General features: G+C 33.1%; 1 non-coding gene across 1 annotated transcript; it reads left to right on the plus strand.

Moving 5' to 3' along the window:
* Nucleotides 1-3,086: 3,086 nt before the first annotated feature.
* LOC129073784 (U2 spliceosomal RNA) lies at nt 3,087-3,283 on the plus strand. The gene has a single exon (XR_008529466.1). It is a non-coding gene; the product is annotated as a U2 spliceosomal RNA (small nuclear RNA).
* The last annotated feature ends 4,757 nt before the right edge of the window (nt 3,284-8,040 follow it).

Consider the following 8,040-nt stretch of genomic DNA (forward strand, 5'->3'; position numbering starts at 1 on the left):
AGATGAAATGGACCAGTTCCTAGAAGGTCAAAATCTACCAAAACTCTACAAGGAGAAATAGATACTCTTAATAGGCCTAAATTTAATAAGGATATTGAATAATTAATAACCTCCCATAAAGAAACTACTAGCCCCAGATGGTTTCACTGGTGAATTCTACCCCTTGTTTAAGTAAGGTATTACCAAACCTACTCCATCTTTTCCAGAAAATACAGGCATGCCTTATTTTATTGTGCTTTGTTTCATTGTGCTTCACAGATGTGTTTTTCACAAATTGAAGGCAAGACCCTCTACCAGCAAAAAGATTATGACTTGTTTTATTGTTACATTAGCTTTATTGTGGTGGCCTGGAACTGAACTTGCAATATGTCCAAGGAATGCCTGTAAAAGAACACCTAGGAGAACCGCTAAATTTTAAAAATGATGACAACACCACATGCCGGCAAGAATGCAGAGAAGACTGGATCATTCATATATGGCTGGTGGGGAAATTGTACAGCTACTCTGGAAACATTGTGGCAGTTTCTTTAAAAACTCAATATGCAATTACAAAATGACCCAGCAATTGCTTTCCATGACATTTATCATAAATAAATGAAAAAAGCTTCACACACACACACACACATGTACACACACAATATTTATAGCCGCTTTATTCTAATGCCCAAAACCTAGAAGCCACCCAGATATACTGAAACAGGTGAATGGTTGGGTACGTTGTAGTATATACACATGATGGAATACTACTTAAAAAAAAGGAGAAACTATTAAAATCTGCAACAACATAGATGAATGTCTGAAGAATTATGCATTGTGAATAAAAGCCTATCCAAAAAGTTTATATATATATATATAATATATAATATATATATGATTCCACTTATATGAAATTCTTGAAATGACAAGTTAGTGTGGCTTTAAAATGGTAACATGAGGGATCCTTGTGGGGATGGCAAAGTTCTATGTTGTTACTGAGTCAGTGTCAATATCCTGGATATGCTATTGTATTCTAGTTTTGCAGGATGCTACCACTGGAGGGAAGCTGGGTAAAGAATACGTGGGCTCCTCTGTATTTTTTTCCTAGCTTTACTGAGATACAATTACCAAATAAAAATTATATGAATTTAAATTGTACAACATGATGATTTAATATAACTATGCATTGTGAAATAATTACCACAAAGCTAAGTAACATCCATCACCTCACGTAGTTACCTTGTGTGTGTGGTGATAACATAAGAATTACTCTGGGAAACTTTGAAATATACAATGCAGTTTATTATCTATAGTCAACATGCTGTACAATAGCTCCCCAGAACTTAGGCATCTTCCAGTTAATAAGTATAAAGTGATCTGGATTCAACCAGTTTTCTGAACTAAAGGTTATTAGCAACCCTTAAAGTTTATGACTTAATTTTCTAAATCCAATAGCTTTGATTTTACTTTTCTTCTAACTTTCAAGGGTAGACCATTCAAGATCCTTCTTTCTCTACAGAGCATGAAGATGGCACATTTGGATGGTTGCAGGTGTCACTTCTAGAGCAGGTTGGAGAAGAACATTTTGAAATACAGGGGTAAAATGAATACTGAAATCATACCATCTATATGAGAGATGTTAATTGTGCACACCTGCCACACCTTGCACTTCTCCAGACACAGCTGATTGGGAACCAGAAGTGGCTTCCTGATCCAAGAACAGCTCTTTGCATGGCCTATAATCTAAAATGATAGTTTTTGTATGGAAAAAAATATATATTGTCAATCTCATTCTGACTTTAAACACTGTGAAATGGGAAAAATACAGAAGGGTACTGAAAATATAAGGTCATCATTCATTTAAAAAAAAATTTCTTGTATAACATTTCAAATCCTAATTAGTTCTTCAATAACTGAATACAATGTCATTTAACATAATGGCTATAGTTTAGTCTCTATGGAGAGTCCTCATTTATTTTCCTGTGTGCTTTTTTAGGCCACTGGTCTTCTTTAATTTCCTTGAATATGTCCAATTTTTTGCTGTTTTTGGAATTTTGCAAATTCTGGTTCTGTAACAATTTCCCTGGTAGACCAAGATCTTTTGAGGTTCACTTCATATACTCTAGGTCACATGTCTCACTCCAGCCCTAAAATCAGGGAATAGCTGTGTGAAGATTTAAAATCCCTTGAGGATGACAGTGTTTCAGCTCAAGGCTGCAATTTACATCATTCACTTTCCACCTTGGGTTTTTACCCACACAGTGGAATGGGAAACAGGCAGGCAGGAGCCTGCCGGCATACACACAGGTGCAATTAAGAAGTACTGGTAGTTAAAAATATCTGAGTAAAACCTTGACCTGTGGAAAAGGAGCTATGGATCAGTGGTTCTTCCTACGGTAGCTGAAGAGGAAAATTATGGAATTTTCTGGCAAGGTTGAGCCCCAGTAGCTCATGGCACAGATTAACTCTTCCTCCCTTTATGATTCTCCCTGGTCATTCAAAACTCCAGAGCCTTGGGGTCATCTCCCACAATCTCTGATTCTGAGAGGAACCTAGGTTAATACGATTAGGTAACTTTTATTGTTGTTTTCAATCTTAGTTTAAAGGTAATGTACCCAGAGAAATTTCTCTGACCTCTTCCTAAATTTCAAACCAAATTTTTCACAAGGGTTTTTCACAGTACATCCTTTATTTTAAAGCCATTGATTTATCTAAAATGTTAGTGGCAGATTTTAAAAAATATTAAGCATTTATTTTAGAAATATTTGTTAGAGTATGATATTCATAAGGACAGAGACCACAGTCATTCGTCTACTGTACCCCCAGGCTTACAGTATCTGGCATCTATGTGGTACTCATACATTGAAAGAATAAGCCACCTCCAAGCAGAAAATAAGGACATAATGGAAATTATAAAACATATTTATACATGAAAGATACGGAAAACAATTAGAACAATCTCAAACCTAAGAGTTTAACTGAAGAAAAGATAAAGAATGGGTTACAAAGGGTTAAAAAGTACAGGGTATATTTCATGAAGACATACAAAATAACCAGTTTCAAAAATTTATCTCAGAAATATAGAAAATTGTAAGAAAGTATAAAATATCATTGCTTCTCAGCCTTTTGGCTAAGATCACGTGTAGTATCTGTTCTTACCAGAAAGTATAAAATATCTGAAATAAGAAAACTAAATCAGGGACAAGTGATTCAGATCCATATATGTATGTGTCCTTTGTATGATGTGAACATGAATAACTGCTTATAGTTAAAAGAGAAGTCCACATATAGAGACACATTACTGTGTTAACTTTTATTAGCGAGTAAGGTAGAGCCAAGTCCTAAGATTCCTATATGCAAGTATAAGAAGAAATGAAGAGATGCTAAGGAATGTCTTGAGACTAATAAGGAGATAAAGAAACCAATAAATGAGAAAATAAAGTGTTGGTAACCTACAGTATTGGTGTAAATAAAGTGGTGAGATATTTATTTTTTCGTGTAGAATAGAACAAAAAAAGAAAAAAATTGGAACATGTTCCCAAGTAAATTAATGCCCCATGTTCCCAGAGGATTGTGTTTATAAGTAAGCTAAAAGTAAATACCACAGAAATTTAAAAAATACAATATGGATGAAAAATGATTTGTAAAAAAGTAATCTAGTATATGAGCAACTCAGATATGAAGTATAAAATATTGTGTGCCGAATTGCCGGAAAGAGACAAAGGGCACAGTTGTGAGAGCAGAACGAAAGGGAACGCCAAAGTGAGGAATGAATGAAAAATATCACGGGAGGTCAAAATATTATAGGAAATGTGTTTCCAGCATATAAAGGACCAGAGGTCACTCTGAAGATGCCTGCAGAGTAAAAATTGTAAGAATAAATTATCGACCAATGAAACAGACATTGCTAAAATATTAAATTAATTTCTTACTTCCTTGTCTCAGTTTTCACAAAGAAAATAAGGGACAAATGCTAGGAACAGACATTAATTTCCCTTGAGAGAGAAAAGAAATATTGCAGGAAATTGCGATCATGCCAGGAAAGGTAATCAAAAATAATGGCTGAAACCGCACACACTAAGGATAAAAAACAATTCGATAGTCAATGGCCAGGTATGTCTCACTAGTTTTATTGGAGGCATTCTGAGGGGGGAAAAATAACAAAAAAGCAAGTGGAGGAATGAAGGATAAAGTTCCTCTATAGTCAGTCTTTTTCTGAAGCCTAATATTTAAAAGATACGATCTATTATTTTTTTTAATTAGGAAGATAAGAGGTCAGTATAAAGAGCCCCCTTCTCTTCTGAAACCCACACATCTACTCACATATCAAATCAATTGCAAACATTTATGTAAATATTTATTATGTTGCTTACAAATACACACCCTGATTTTCACAGTATGCACTATGAGAAGGGAGGGGTAGACGTGGCTAAGTATTCATTTAATTCCAGAAAAGTAGGTACAAGTCTACATTTATTACAAGATAAATAAAATAAGTAGTATCTTTCTTTGAAAAATATAAAATAACAAAGTGAGAAAATGTCAGAAGTTTATTTGCTGTTTTAAATACAATTACACAAAATAAGGGAAAGCTACTCCATTTAAGACAGAGATCTTATTCCATTAGTGATGTCGAAGCCAAGAGAAAATAGATGTGATGATAGACTGTGAGAATGAAATGTAACTTTGATGTTGGGATATGAATGACAGATGAAAACTTTTCTCCATATCAAAACACAGGATGAGTAATATTTGTATTTGATTATATAAGAAACATAACTAGGTACTACACTGAAACCTGGGTTCAAGATAAAATATTCATTCATTCACTCATGCATTCAATGAATAAATAGATGGTCTGCTGTATAGAAATCAACTTGTCAGTTTAGTGGACACAGGAACAAATAAGTCACAATGTTTATATTTAAAAACCTTATGCTCATGGAGCAATTCATACTTATTAAAAAAACACAGAACAATTAGTTATAGCTGATCTGACAGAGTCTTTCATAAGATGTGTGAACCACAAGGAGGTACATTTCCAATCTTGTTTAGAGCAAGAAGAGAAACAGGAAAGGGGTCATAGGGTGATAACAACTAATTTAAATTTTTAAGAAGAGAAGTGCTCTGCCGGTCAGGATGGGGCTGGGGGTGATTTGTGAAGAGTATTCAGAACCATGAGAGAGCTATGGCTAAAGCACACAGAAGTACTAATCAGCACAGCGCCTTCTAAGAACTGAGAGCAAGGCAGATTAAATGGAAGAATCAGGAAGAAGCAGTAAGGGGGCTGAAAGTGAATGAAAAGGATAATCTTAGTGGGAGTCCTTTGGATTTTCTCATCTTCCTTTACCTATTGCTTTGGAATTTGCTGTTAAAATTTAAAAAATGAACATTTTGTGATCATGTGCCCTTGATCTGTGTCATGATATATCATGATCTGGTATCCCAGAAACCTCTATCTGGTAAAAGGAAGGCTTTTTGATATGATTTCTTTTTTATTAAACATGATCATCGTCCAGCAAAGATCCAGCATCAAATTTTTGGTAAATTATCAAATTAGTTATAACCATCTTAACAGATAATTTTTGGAGATGAATAAAGAGGTAATGGTTATTTTCTTTCTTGAACATCGCTTTGTAGAGAAAAGGCCAAATAATGCATTTAAGGTCCATACTGAAGAATGGTGCTTAGGTCATCTGAGATATAGGAAGTGTTTAACAGAGGATATCATTCTTTCCAACATTATTCTTGGCATTCGAATACCAGTGATTATGCAAAAATAGCACAAAAGGCCAACAAGAACACCTCAAAATTAATACAATTTGAATGAAACTAAAACAGAAAGGGAGAAGAAAGGGGAAGAAAGGAAGAAAAAAAGGAAGGGAATTTATTGTTATTAATGTTCATGTTTACATTATTAAATTCTCTAAATATTGCAAAAGCCTTTGAATGAAAAGACAGATTCATCATCTGTTTGTTATAAAGCTTCATAACCAACTAGGATAGAAGGAAACTTCCTAATCCTGATAAAGAACATCTAACAAAAAAATTGCTAACTTTAAGTTAATGGTTTAAAATTGCTTGCTTTCTTCCTAAGATTGGAAACAAGGAAGTACCTGTAACAGTCCTATTCAATATCATATAGCTTTCTTAGCCAGTACAAAAATACAATAAAAAATGAATAAATGTAGTATAGATAGGAATGGAAGAAACTATATGACTTGATTGTCTACATGAATTTTCCCAAAATGCCTATTAAAATGAAAGTTGATAGAACTATAAAGTTAATTTAGCAAGAATGCAGGATACAAGATCAATATAAAACAATCAATAATAATTCTATGTGTAGGTTATGGAAAAATGGGAATCATTTTTCAAGTAAAATCTAAAATAGTAGCAAAATCATAATATACTTACATACACATCTTCAAAAATATATGCAAGTTTGTATGCTGCAAAGTATGATACACTATTGAGAAAAAAAATAAATCCTACCAATAGAGACTCAGGTTATTTGATCTACATATTCAGCACAATCCCAACCAAAATTCCAACAGATTTGTTTTGTAGATATGGAAAGCTATTTATAATGTTATGGAAATGCAAAGGAATAAGAATAGCCAAAACATTTTTTAATAAGAACAAAGTTGTAATATTCATATTACCTGATTTGAAGACTTACTATACTGCTCTAGAAATCCAGAAACTGTGATATTGGTGAAACGATATGCCCATAGATCAATAAAACAGCAACAGATATGGTCAAATAATTCTTAACATAATTTGCTAAGATAATTAACAGAATAATGTAGTCTTTTCAATAAATGATACTAAAACATGAATATCCACATGCAAAAAAATGCATACCCTAAAATAACTCAAAATGAGTTGAAGATATAAATGCAGATATCTAGAAGAAAATATAGGCAAGATTATTAGGTCCTTCTGTAAGGCTAATATTTCTTCATTGGGATAATAAAAAAGTATAAATTGTAAAAGAAAAATATATTGGACTTCATCAAAATAATGTTCTCCTTTTGCAAATATGCTAAGAAAATTAAAAAAATAGCTATATCCTGGGAGAAGATATTTACAAAAAAATTGGAATAAGTCCAATAAACTTATTCAGAAAATGTAGAGGCCTCTCTAAACTCAATAAGAAAACAAACTATTATGAAAAAATGGAAAAAAGATTTCAGGAGACATATTTCTGAAGATTTTTAAATGAAAAACATAAAATGATACTCAACATCCTTGGTAATTAAGGAAATGCAAACTAAAATCACAACAATATAATATTGCATAGCTATAATGTGTGATACAACTACATACTTGTCAATATCGAGAGCTGGTAAGGATATAGAGTAATTGGAGCTCTCTATGTTATTAGTGAGAATGCAAAGTGATACAGCCACTTTGGAAAATATGTTGGCAGCTTTTTATAGTTACCACATGACCCAGAAATACCCTAGATTTTTATTTAAGATAAAGAAAAGCAATCATATTCACAAATGTTTATAATAACTTGATTCATAAACTGCAAAAACTCAAAACAATCAAAATGCCTGCAACTGGTGAGTGGATAGAATATGGTGCATCTATATAATGAAATTCCACTCAGCAATACAACAATATAGATGAATCTTCAACATGCTAAAGGATAGAAACCCTATTCTAATGGCCACATGATTGATTTTTCCATTATTATGATGTGCAGAAAAAGACAAACTATAGGCACATTAAACAGACCAGTGGTTGCCAGTGGCTGTTGCTGAGGAGAAGGAATGTTTATGAAGAGGCTCAAGAAAGCATAAGGGTGAGAGAAATAGTCTTTGTCTTAACTTTGTGAGTGTTTACATAAGTGCATGTGATTGTTGGACTATGAAGCACTTCTCGTCCAAAAAGGGGTGAAATGTATGGTACTTACACTATAACAACCACATTTTTTAAAGGTAAATGCTTAGTAACTATTGTAGAATAGGGATTATTGGCTATACTGAACCCTAGAGAACATGCTAATTAGCCTGTTTTAAAATACTGGCCAAGTCACTTGTTGTATAGCAG

The sequence above is a fragment of the Pteronotus mesoamericanus genome, unplaced genomic scaffold (assembly GCF_021234165.1).
Source record: "Pteronotus mesoamericanus isolate MK-2021 breed Mesoamerican mustached bat unplaced genomic scaffold, CSHL_Meso_final contig_43, whole genome shotgun sequence".
In the NCBI taxonomy this organism is placed as follows: Eukaryota; Metazoa; Chordata; class Mammalia; order Chiroptera; family Mormoopidae; genus Pteronotus; species Pteronotus mesoamericanus.